Genomic DNA, 14,411 nt, shown 5'->3' on the forward strand with positions numbered 1-14,411 from the left:
ATTGGAATCAGAAAGCTAACATCAAAATAGAAAATGAGATATCACAAGCAATATAAATACGTAGAGGAGTACTACAGGGATGCATTTTGTCACCGCTGATATTTAATGTTTATAGTGAAAGCATCTGCCAGGAAACCCTTTTGCAAGCAAACGAAGGAATCGTAATCAATGGAGAGGTTGTAAATAATATTCGATACGCAGACGACACTGTACTAGTTGCAAGAACAGTAGAAGAATTACAACGATTACTTACAAATAAAATATTGCCTGCAACAATTATGGCATAAGTATCAATATCAAAAAAACTAAGTATATGGTCTTCAGTAAGAACATGACACAACCAACACATAGTATAAGCGGCATTCAAATTGAAAAAGTATCAAGTTACAAATACTTGGGTACTTCAATAAACGAAACTGGAGACCAAAACAATGAAATAAAAAGACGTATCGAAATTGCCAGGGCCACTTTCATAAAGATGAGGAAATTCTTCTGCAACAGAGATATAAGCATCCCTCTCCGATTAAAAATGCCAAGGGGCTACGTATTTAACACGCTATTATACAGTGTTGAGGCCTGGACTCTCAAGCAGAACAATATAAAAAATATTGAAAGTTTCGAGATGTGGTGCTACCGTCGAATGCTGAAGATAAGTTGGGTTGAAAGAGTTACAAATTTTGAAGTAATGCGAAGGATAGGAAAAGACCCAGAAATTTTGTCAACGATCAAACGAAGAAAACTCGAATATTTGGGTCACGTGATGAGAGGACATAAATACGCATTACTTCAAAATATAATGCAATGAAAAATAGAAGGAAAACGGAATCCAGGCCGTAGAAGAATGTCATGGCTGCGTAATTTGAGAAAGTGGTTTGGCTGTACCACTAATGAACTCTTTAGGTCAGCTGTAAACAAGGTCAGGATAGCCTTGATGATTTCCAATCTCCGATAGGAGTGGCACAAGAAGAAGAGAAGTAGTTTGTGTAAATAGTTAGTTTAATTGATGCATTTTATACTAATTCATACCTTCAAGTAATTTTGTGGTTGCAGATTCCAGATTGTAAATTATATATGATCGTATAAGCTATTTTGAATGAGTGCATCTCCATCTAAGAAGAGCTGTTGTACATAAACCTAATCTAGTTGAAGGACAATATTACATCAACTAAGGAATATTACATCAGGTATTCAGCTTTCTAGGGAAATGTTCTTTATCTTCTATTGTATAAAAGTAACCACTTCTAGAAACTTAGGACATGTGCAGATCAGTGCTTCTTTTTTGCTTACTTCTAGAAGGCAATTTGAGATTTTAGGTAAAATAATTTTTTCAAAAATCTTTGCTTAATCAGTGCTGGCGTATTAAGTCAGTGAGATCGTAATTGATTGTGTTTTCTGATACATAATTTCCTAACTACGTGGTTTTTGTTAAACTTACGTGGTTTTATCTGGATAAAGGTTTTGAACTCAGGAAGCGGAAGTTTGGTCCATGTTTTAAATTCTTACTTCCTTTAAACCCTTTATGAGTTCGCATCACTTATGGTTTACTTCTTCTTCGTAGACGTTCGTGCTAGTTAGAATATGCGTGGGAATCCTGCTTCTGCACTTCTTATTATTGTACTGATATCAGGTATGTCGCACCAGTTTTTTATGTTTTTGAATCATGGTTGTCGTTTGCGATCTGTCCTCTTCAACCTTTAATTTTGTCTATTAAAATAGTTTTTAAACGATTATATTGGTCGCCCCTCAAAAAATAGTCCAAATATGAGACAGGATGTCTATCATTCTGTATGCATGGACTTTATCAAGGATTAGGACTATATGACAAATACTTAGAAATTCTACAAAATCTATACTATCACCAGCAAGCAAATGCCGGAGTTAGCCTAGATACTCCTGAACCAATTAAATATCTCCGTGAGGTTAGACAAGCGTGCACCTTATCACCAGTGTTTTTTAATCTGTACTTCGAGCATATTCTAAAAGAGGCACTTACTAGAACCTCCATCTTTCAGGGAAAATATATAGAAAGAGGGTTCTAGAAAAAGAGGGTTTAAAGAAAAACATACATTCATTCATTTTGGCTTTACAACCCTGTGTGGGTCCTAGCCTCCCCAAGAATTTTTCTCCAGTCGTCCCTATCCATCGCCTTCCTCCGCCAAGCACGTATTTCCATATTTCTCATGTCTTCATCGATGTTATCTAAGAATCTTGTTCTGGGTCTTCCTCTTCTTCTTTGACCAATAGGTCTATCAAGGAGCGTTTTTCTAGCTGGGTCGGTTTGCTCCATCCGCATTACATGGCCTACCCACCTCAGACGTCCTATCTTTATGTGTTTTACAAAAAAGAAGAACATAGTGACTTCATAATCTACGTAAGTGGTTTAATCAGGCTTCGTCGTTACTCTTCAGAGCTGCGGTGAATAAAACTATGATAGCCAACGTTCAGTAATGGACATGGTAAGGAGAGAAAAAGAAGAAGCTTTATTTATGTATTAGCTTTTCTTATCACCTCTTTATTTACAATATGGGATATAGTTTACTGCGTTTCAAACAAAAATATTTTCAATCCTATAAGATTTGATTTCTAATAAAGGGAGCCCAGACACTAATTTAATTATGTATGTTTTATGAAAAAAGTAATTACTATTTAAATAGGAATAATCCACAATTAAAGGTTAAAATACGTTTATTGAAGTTACAATTTCCACGTCGGAAATCATTCTCAAAATACAAACATCAGTTTGTACTTTCGCTAATATTAAACTAAAATATTAAAAGAAAATGTACATTTAAATTTTCAGTTACTTAGTCATACCATTATCTACGGTTAGATAAATATGAGATTATATGCGGAGGAGACCTGAATGCCAGAGTAGGAAAACAAGTTCAAAGTAAAGTGGTAGGCATGCATGGAAAAGAAACTGTTAACAACAACGGAGAAAGACTCATAAATATATGCCAACAATATGAGTTAAAGATTTTGAATGGTTTTTTCGCCCACAAGAACATACATAAATACACCTGGTATCAGCACACAAGAGGTCTAAAATCGATAATAGATTATTTCATAACAAGACAACAAACTAAGTTAAGAGTACAGGACGTAAAGGTGAATAGAGGAGCAGAGTGCGGCTCGGACCACTGCCTGATAATAGGAAAAATATATACACCATTCATAGACAGGAACCACACAGACATCAACAAAGAACACAGAGAAAAAATAGAGAGAACTACGTACACCTTAGATAATCTAGATAACGAGAGCACACAGTTACTTTACTCCTGGAGACTAACACAAAAACTACAGGAATCACACAGATCAACGACGGATGAATACGAACATATAAAAAACTGCATGAAAGACGCAGCGCTAGAAGCCTTAGGGCCACAGGTACGAAGAGTAGATAAACCATATTGGTGGGATAAAGAAGTGGAAGAAAAGATAAAAAGAAAGAAGGAAGTATATCTACAGTTATTACAACAGGGAGACGAACGTACAAAACAACAATATAAAAACTTGAATAAAGAAGTCAAACGAGAAGTGGTTAAAAAGAAAAATAGTACATGGGAACAAAAATGCCATTACCTAGACAACCATATAGGAGGGACAAAGAGCTCTGAAGCCTGGAGAACTATAAAAACGATGAGAACAACGACAAAAAACCAAGTCATAATAAATAGAATACCAGAGAACACATGGGTAGAGCATTTTGAGAACTTATTAACAGAGAGAAGAGAAAGGTTTAAACAGACAAATGAACAAGTGGAAGTAGAAGGAAGAATCGAAATATCAATAGAACAAGTGAATGAAGCAGTTAAGGGAATGAAATTAAAAAAATCTCCAGGCCCAGGCGGAATACATCCAGAGTTGATTAGATATGGATCATCAAAACTGTTTGAGATGATCCGAAAATTATTCGAAAGATGCTTAAACGGAGAAGAAGTTCCAGAAGAATGGAGACAATCATATATCTCTCCAATACACAAGAAAGGCACAAAGATTGATCCTAAAAACTATAGAGGGATCGCAGTGATTGCTACTATAGGCCGACTATACTCAAAAGTACTACGAAACCTGATAGAAAATGATATCAAAGACAAACAACCCGAAGAACAAGCGGGATTTAGGGCCGGACGCTCCACTATGGATAATATCTTCACATTAAAAATTGCAATGGAAAAACGGGTGCAGAGAAATAGAGAAACTTATATAGCTTTAATAGATTTGGAAAAAGCATATGACAGTGTACCGATCTCCCAACTATGGATAGAAATGGGTAACTTGAAAATAAACCCAATTCTTATTAACGCCACTCAAAAATATTACGAACAAAACTTTGCGAGAATTAAAATAGGACAAGAAATCACCTCTCCTTTTCAAACAACAAAAGGACTACGACAAGGCTGCTGTCTGTCACCCACCTTATTTAAAATCTATTTGGACAGATCCTGATCCTTAGTGAAATGGGTAAAAAAATGTAGAAACATGGGAATAACGGTGGAAGAAAACAAGCTATATACACTTTTCTTTGCGGATGACCAGGTAGTAATTGCCGAAGACAGCTACGATCTTAGCTATATGGTAAGAAAACTGCAAGAAGAATATGAGGTGGCAGGTCTAAACATGAATATGACAAAATGTGAATATCTCTCAGTGGGAACAGATGAAATATGTGACCTAGTCTTGGAAGACGACAAAATCAAAGGCGTGCAATCCTGCAAATATTTGGGGGTCATTTTCAACAAGAAGGGAAATAGCGCAGATGAAATCAGGGAAAGAATAAACAAGGGCAGAGCAGCGACCCGTGCCTTAAACTCTCTTCTCTGGCAAAAAACAATTCGACGAGAAACCAAAAAACACATTTACGGTAGTATAGTTCAAAGTATTACACTTTACGGTTCGGAAGTATGGGACGTCACCAAAGCTAATAAAAACAAACTTATGACGACAGAAATGGATTATCTGAGACGAAGCTGCGGTAGATCGAAACTGGAGAGAGTTAGAAACGAACAAATAAGAAACGAAATGAAAATGGAGAGAAATATCAATGATGACATAGAAAGAAAACAATTAATCTGGTTCGGACATGTTAAATGAATGCCAGAGTACAGATGGCCTAGGAGAGTACTGGAATGGATCCCTCCTGAAAGAAGAAAGAGAGGACGACCACGGAGAAGTTGGCGCAACGATATTGATGAAGCAATGGCGGCAAGATACTTAGAAGAGGCAACTGCATATGACAGAAAAAGCGGCGACAGCCGTAATAAATCCGTTATTATATATAGATAAATATGATTTAAAATCCGCAATTCGAAATAAATTGACGTTTATGCATTTTAGGCAATTTTTTGTATAAATATGCAAAATCCCTAGATATTTGCATAAAATATGCAACATATACATTTTGTATATTCGCCTAGGACTATTGATGGCTAATAGTTTTCATACGTGCATTGAGCTTATTATCATTCTGTTATCCAGATTTAGCCATACGCCTCACACTCCCTTCACTCCATTCTGTTTATTAGTGAGCTTATTAACTGATAAATTAACGTGCTGGTTAAGGTTGTTCAGGTGGAGCTCTAAACTAAGTAGGTCTCCTCGTAGAACAGACTGCGGAAAAAAGTTTTCATCACGACATGACAGATATTAATGGCTAAAACTAAATATTATATGGCTAAATAATCAAATGAATATATGCGAATTAATAAAGAACATGATGTAAAGCATGGGCGCCGTGAGGATTATTTTCAGGGGGCGCATCTGCATATTATAAACTAATATAAAATACAGAACTATACATGTATCTATCTTCTACGGCACTACAGCCCAAAATGAGCCTTGGCCTCCTTTATTTTTTGCCTCCACCCTTGTCTGTCTGTGGCTGCTCTTCTCCATACACGGACTCCTAAAAGTGCTTGTGCGTCGCTGCTTACTGTGTCTTCCCAGCGCTTTCTTGGCTTTCCAACTGGTCTCTTTCCCTGCATTCTGGCGTTCAGTGCTCGTTTTGGTAGCCTATCCTCTCCCATTCGTATCACATGTCCGGCCCATTGCAATCTTTGTATTCTAATGAAGTCTGACAGGGGTGTTTCCTTATACAGTTGATAGAGCTCGTTGTTATACATGTATAGGACTTACTTATAGTATACTTTCTTTCTGGACATGGGGGTGCAATTGCACCTTCTTGCACTCCGCTGCCTGCATCAACTATAGATTTGCTGCTTAAACATGACTCACAGTCTTACATACACACATGCATAGCTACTATTAGTATAGTATAAAAGTATAGTTATAGATACAAGATTCCTAATCAACAAATCATCCAAAATCCTCTCCACAATGGGCTTATCATGCGGTGAAGTTTGTTCTGTGACTACTCCTCATTCCAGAGATTTAACACCATCGTGGCCATGAAATGCATGTCAAAAAGGTAAAAATATGGCTTAAGAGATGTCTCAGAAAGATAATGAATTCTGAGAAATTGTAGCGTTGGCACGGTATGTAAGCACTGCCATGCATGATAGCTTTTCTTCCCAACTAGTAGGAATAAAATGGATATAGAGAAAAAATGAGATGAACCACAAAATAAGGAAATAGTGACAATGATAAAAATAATTTGCAAAGTTCATAAAGTTAATAAAATTATGAAATAATCTGCAAATATTATACAACAGCAATATTTACACCGCATCTAGTTGCCAGTTTATTATACGTTTTTTAACAAAACAACAATTAACCAAAACACTATTGCCTCACACCTGGTATCGACATCTAGGGCCCCGAAAGACAAACCACACACAATCAAGGTAAAACGAGAGCTCAAAACTTTAAAATTCCAATCTGCAGAAACCGAATACTCTCGCCCTTTGACTCGCGAAGACGTCACTATAGCTCTCAAGGATGTAAAGCCAGGTAAAGCCCCAGGTTTTGACAATATTCATCCCGAATTCTTAATTAACAGCGGCAAATGTGCGAGAGAATGGATGGCCCACTTTTTCACAGATATTATGAAGACCGGTACCATACCACAGGAACTCAAACGCTCAAAGATTATTGCCATATTAAAACCAGAGAAGCCAAATGATAACAACCCTAAGAACTACAGACCAATAGCCCTAATATCGGCAACGTTCAAGCTACTAGAACGACTTATCTATAACAGAATTAGTCCAAAGCTACTTGAATCAATACCGGTTGATCAGGCAGGTTTCCGACCGAAAAGAAGCTGTGCAGATCAGGTTCTTTCACGTACCACATTTATTAAGGCAGGGTTCCAGAGAAAACTTAAAATGCAGCCGCATTCATAGATCTTACAGCGGCCTACGATACAGTCTGGAGAGAAGGCATGATATACAAGCTCCTCCGTGCAATCTCCTGTAAATCCACCACTCGAATAATCAACAGCATGCTAGCCGACCTAGCGATTCAAGTAGTCATGGGAACCGACATCAGCACTCCAAGAAAACTGAAAAATGGACTGCCTCAGGGATCTGTCCTAGCCCCTCTTCTCTTTAGCCTGTACATCGCTGATATACCAGAGACCAGATCAAGGAAGTTTGGTTATGTTGACGACTGGGTCCTTGCAACAAGGTGTAAGTCATTTGAACAAACAGAAGAAATCCTTACGGCAGACTTACACATAGTGGGAAAGTATTTCCGTAAATGGAGGCTCCAACCAAACGCTACCAAAACAGAGGTTTTCAGTTTTCATCTAAATAACAAGCTTGTAGGAAGAACACTGAACATCCAATTCGAAAACACCACACTCGCTTACAATAAAACACCAAAGTACCTTGGGGTGACTCTTGACAGAACCCTATCTTTCAAGGAACATCTGTCAAAAACAGTGGAAAAACTTAAATCCAGAAACAACATCATCCAGAAGCTGTGCGGCACAACATGGGGAGCATCGGCTTCCACCTTGCGATCATCTGCCCTGTGCCTTGTTTTCTCAACCGCAGAATACTGCTCTTCAGCCTGGCTTAATAGCCCACATATACACAAAGTAGATGCCCAATTGGACAGTACAATGAGAATGATTGTTGGTGTTATCAAATTCACCCCTACGCAGTGGCTCCCAGTACTGAGCCACATTTCACCACCCAAACTACGGCGCATACACTCCCTCACTAGTGAGTACAAACAGATACTTAGTAACGAGATCCTGCCAATTCATCAATATATAGATGCTGCCAACGGTAACCTTTTACGCTCCAGACGACCGCCAATAAAAACAGCACAGATTGCTGTGGAAAATGAGTTTAACTTAACGACCACTTGGACTGGAGAATGGATGGAACAACAAAATAGCAGCTTACCCTGCATCACACAAAAACCACCAGGTGTTGACTTACCACGCAATACATGGACTATGCTGAACCGAATCAGAACCCAACACGACAGATGCGGTTACATGATGCACAAATGGGGTAAACGACCATCCCCGCTCTGTGACTGCGGACAACCCCAAACCATCTGTCACATTACAGAACAGTGTCCCACAAGATCCTATCAAGGCAGGTCAGAGGATTTCCTAATGGCGACTCCAGAGTCGATAGAATATATAAATAAGTTAGATGAGGGGGCCTTGTAACTGGCTCCCTACATAAGAGGGTTGGAAATCTTTTGATTCCAAGCCTTACTTCAAAGGACTTTTAATTGGATGTATCTCCATAGGTTTGGTTCTTCAGTGACCGTTGAAGGATAAGGATTGTTAATGTGAGCAAATATAGCTCCAGAGAAGTAAAATCACTTTGAGTTTATCGACTTATAATTAACTATTTTTAGAGTAGAGAAGCCTCAACACGGCCGTAGCTGACTATACAATATCAAATAATTCTTTCTTTATAACACGTAAAAGAGAAAACCGTTATGAGAAAAATGCCCGATTTCGACGTAGAGAAATATTTTATACGTGAATTGAGAGTGTTTTAAAATGCACATGCCTCACTCAAGGGCGGTGTGTGAGAACAAACTAATAAAATACTACTTGATGCGTAAAAGTGAAGATTGCCCCTCTTGTATTTAGGTGTGAAAACTGTTTAAGAGGCTGTGGCGCCAATGAGTCGGCTATCCCGAGCAAACTTGATGAAATGACTATTTTACTTATTCTACACTAAGAAAAGTATGAGGAATTATATTTTTATTTTATATTTTAAAACGATATGTTCATTTCTGGAACATTAGATGTTCGTTTGTAAACATATATGTAATGTTTTATACAAAATATGTGTAAATTTAAATGTAAATGTGTCAAGTGCCGTACGATAAATAAAATAAATATACGTATTTCAATCTTTTAATATCATTAAATAAAGCTTGCAAAAAATTTTGATTTATCTACCCTACATTCACGCATTACTTGTCCGGTATACATTAACAAATAAAGTTGTCCTAGGAATGCACCTTAAAAAGTATGTCAACACAATCTGAGTTTCAACACAATTTCAAAATGTCAAATAAAATATCCTCACGATTGCCTCTCATAAGAAAGACAATTAAAGTTAAATCAGAAACTTAAATTATTAATTTTTTTTGTTTTAACGTAAACATAATTTTTACAAAGATAGTTTTTTTTTTTTAATTTGAAACATGTATTTTGAAAGCGACATAAACTGAGAAAGAGTATATTCTCTGTTTGTTTTATAATAAATTTTAGTTCGGTAGACACCATAAATCAAGTTGTTTATCCACACCTTATTTATCCGTGTTGACCAATGAATAGACTAAGATGTATCTAAGGGAATTAGTTTCATTGATAATTATTCCACTTCCTGCGAAATGTCATTAGTGCATCACAATTTCGTATTTACTTTCTCGATAACTGTCAAGGCAGCGGTAAGTTGTCTGTCTCTATATAATTAGGGGAAAACTTCAGTTCGATTTGATTTGGCGACGTCGTCATATACCATCTATGTAAATACTATTATTATCAAAGTAATAATTGCTCATCAAAAGTATATTTTTATGGGAAATAACAACTGTGCTTAATTGCCTCGTTCGCCGTCTATAAGGGTACATTCCCAACAGAATTAGATATTAAAAATCTCTCACAATTGTTACAAAAAATATACTTCGCGGCCTAAGTTAGGGATATTGTCAATACACTATAAACAACTTATAAATTTAATTATTGTTATTTTTTTAAATTAAACGTATTTTATGGTTATTAACAAAAAATGTTATTCCTTTCCAAAATAGATTAAAAAGAATAATTATCCATAAAAAATAAATATTCAATTTTACATTAACAGATATTATGTCCTAATAAGTCCTATATTTGCCTAATAGTCCTAATAAGTCCTAATAATTTCTTGACTTCTACATGGCATACTAATAATTTATCAAGAGATTCTTGAAAAATTTCACCCCATAACCTTTGATAACATTTCCTCCTCTAAATTGGTAACCTCTCTCGAAAGTGCTAAAGGTTCTGCGGAGGGAATACGTGATCTGTAGGGCCTCTTTGTAGCATTTCCCAAGCATATTCAACGCGATTGAGGTCTGGACAGCGCGGGAGTAACGCCAAATGAGGATTTCCATGCAAATCTCTACTTTCTTCGATAACTGTAGATCTATGTGTAATATACTTTTGAAAGAAAAACTGACCCTCATTGAAAATTAACAACAATATGCTCGATAGTGTCCCGTCCGTACATCTCACCGTTCATAGTGCCCTGGTAAAGTTAGAGATCTGTTCTTTCACCGAAACAGATTCCAACCCAAAACCATAATGTTACCACCTCCAAATGAATGAACCATCTGACACCGTCTTAGATTTCTTGGTACCTTTGATCTTGCTCATACACGTACTCTACGGCTTTCTGAAAATCGGCAAAATCTAAACTCGTCTGTGAACAGTATTGAGTGCCATTCATCTCTAAAATTTAAATATGCTCTAGCCCAATCTAATATTTGACGCCGATATCGTAAAGTCATTGATACACATCCCAAAGGATGCCTAGATACCAAACCAAATGTTTGTAAACGTCTTTGAATAATTAAGAGTGAAAACAAGGATCACAGTGATATCATGAAGACGCTGTGACTATGTTCGTGCAGTAAAAAAAGGCTCCATTCGCGTAGTTAGTGTCATCTAGACGCAAGTTTGAAAATAATACTTTGCTAAACATTAAAAATATTGACAAATTTGACTTATAGGGCATCATTTTAAAGCATCCACACAGCTCTGTTGGCTTCATCTTGATTTAATTTACGAGGCATATTATTACTACTAAATTACTTGGAGCTTCGTCTATTACAATAAAATTAAAACATGGAAAAAAAAATTCAAGTTTTAATTGTTGATGTAGATAAGTGACGTGATTTTAATATTATTTATAATAATTTTTAGCTATATCCTTTATTTTCGTTTTAAAGACAAAATTTTTTTTATTGTCAATCAAACAAACGCAGGTTATTAATCAAAAAAATCTGTCTTAAATTAACATACTTTCTTACTCATAATTAAAGATCGAATCATAACCATGACTGAAAGGACAAAATAAGCACTTAGGTGGTAAAGAAAGTTTCTGTTGGTCTTCGAAGTGACAGAGAAGTATTATAGCGCTGGTTATTTTTAAATTGATACGTTAATCCATTTTTGGTAGCCAATATGTATTCCATTCTGCGAATATCTTTTCGTGGTAGGCCATAATATGCAGCTTACATTGCTAAAATATTTTGAACCAACTGTACTTCAATCCCTATTCTTAATACTGCTTTTCTTCGAAATAAAGTGTAAATTATTTCTTCTACATTTGAGCCTTGAGTGTTCTGAATTTTCAAGCATCTTTATAAAGACGATCTTGGTCCGTTGAAACTTTTACTAGAATTTTTTAAACCCATTTTTTTCTTATGTTTTTTCTCTGATACTTGGGTTTATTTCGAAGCATGGCTGATCTAAAAAAAAGATCTATATTAGTCTACAGCCAAAATATGGTCTACATTAGTCACATTGTACATGACGAAAATACGATGACAAAAATGTTTTTAGGTTACCACCGAGTTGAGATGCATATAGTATTCTTATCATTACTATCATATTCTATTCACAAAAGTAAGCATTTTCCACAAATATAACAAAATCGATGTTAGGTCCATAGAATCTCTAATCGAAGCATTTCGATCACTAAGGGCGTCTGCACTGAGAATGGGATTAAAAATAAAAGCACAGAAAACCAAGTATATGTATTGTACTAGATCAGGCAACCAGATACCTAGACTATTAATTGATGATCTGGAAGTGAAAGGTGTGGACACCTTCGTCTACCTGGGCTCGCTGCTGACCAAAGATAACAATGTCAGCGAATAAATTAAAAGAAGAATAGTGCTTGCCAATACGTGCTATTATGGCTTAAGGAAACAGATGGCCCCAAAACCTCCCAGAAAATTAAAGTGACCACATATAAAACACTAATAAGGCCAGTGTTAACATACGGGTCAGAAACGTGGTCACTTACACAGAACGACCAAGAATTGCTTAAACGTTTGGAAAGAAAAATTCTAAGGAAAATATATGTAGGAATTCAAGAACAGGGTTTGTGGCGTAGACGCTACAACTTTGAGTTATACAGAAGTTTTGGGGAACCTAACGTTCTAAAATGTATTAAATTAGCATGCCTTCGATAGATAGGACATGTAATTAGGCGAGATGAAGATGCAACGATCAGAAAAATTTTCGACGGAAGAGGACCAGTGGGAAGACGAGTAAGAGGAAGACCAAAACTTAGGTATCAAGATAACATAGAGGATGATCTAAAATCCATCGGAGTTAAAGCATGGAGAAGAGTTGCCAGAGACAGGAGCGAATGGAAGATTGTTCTGAAGAAGGCTTTGGCTCATAACAAGCTGTAATGCCACTGATGATGATGATGATAACAAAATCGATACAAATTCGATATAGTTACAACTTACCGTGAATAAATATCAGAAACTCGTTTAGAAACACGCTTTTTTGACGTGTAGTTTGGGAACTTTCAGTCATGAATAACTCCAAAAATATTTACTTTTTGAAAAAACTATAAAAACTTAAAATTCACTATTTGATCGATTGCCCTAGTTTTTTTTTTATAAACTTTTTCCAATCCCTAGTTGGTTCGGTAACCACTTCCAGAGAAAAAGCAAATATTGCCATAGGATAGATTTTGATCTTTGAGCTGTTTCTTAACTACTATCCAAATGTCAAGCAAATCGATGCATATAAAAAATTCAGAGGTTTTCTATTCTCTTTACAGTCATATCCTTGACTAAAAGGCGCACCGGCCGGCGGGCTAGTCCGAACTTGCGTCTGTTTATTATTTTTAACTCAATTTGTTCTACAAATTTTATATGGATCCTTCCCTTTTTTCTACCAATTAGTTGTTTATATCAAATATTTTAATATCATTTTTTTATTCATATTAATTATTATGTAATCGTTTCATACATATTTTTTATCAAAAATCTCTTTTTTTGAGCTCTTTATCGCAATCTACCATATGTCTATCTAAAATATTTATAACATTCTTTTTTGCTAATTTAAATATGATGACATTCTTGTCGCAAGGTACCATCTCAAAGATATAGATAAAGTCAGTACCACCTAATAAGTACATCTGTTCGAATGTCCGGAACAACGTAGAGGCCGTCAAATCACACCGGAAATAAGGCTTTTTTTTATTAACTGTCTCTGGTGGGGTCGCCGATAGGGCGAGGGAGAAAATTGGTCTAATTAATAAGTATGATAAAACGAGGTCTTTAGCCATGTGGTAAAGTGCAATGGCTTCCCATTTTTTGTCATGGAGTTTGGCACGGTTTGCTATGGAGGCAGTTTAGTTTTTTACATGCCGTGACTTAGTGCGTTGTAGTGAAAGACAAAAATAGTTTGTGATGTTTTCATTAATTTACAATACCTGTATTTAAAACAGATGTCAAACGTGAACGTTTTAAGGAAACTTCTTCAAATGGCATAAAAAATGTGGGTGTATATATATTTTATAATTTTTATTAATTTATAGCTTCTATAAATTTAGATTTGTTTTTTAAAGTTATATCTTTTAAAGAGCTTATAAAATTATTTGACTGTGGATGTAAGCTTAGTTCTTGTTTTATATACCACACTATACAGGGTGAGTCATAACTATTGGGAGATAGACTAAGGACAGGTTATTTGGACCAAAATATGGCTATTGGGCCAAATATGCCTTAATAAAATATTACTGAGAAAAAAGATACAGGGTGTTAAAGTTAATTTTTGTTTTTCGTTTTTTGCTAATAGTTTCCCTGTATATTTATAAATTGCTATCAAAATTGGCACAGACGCATAATGTTAGACAAGAAATAGTATTTTATTTACAATTTTACATTTTGTCATAGAAGACGCCACGTGGATCATTCCTAATGATCAAATTGAGTCTAAACTTTTTCTGATG

This window comes from Diabrotica undecimpunctata, chromosome 1 (genome assembly GCF_040954645.1).
Source record: "Diabrotica undecimpunctata isolate CICGRU chromosome 1, icDiaUnde3, whole genome shotgun sequence".
Lineage (NCBI taxonomy): Eukaryota > Metazoa > Arthropoda > Insecta > Coleoptera > Chrysomelidae > Diabrotica > Diabrotica undecimpunctata.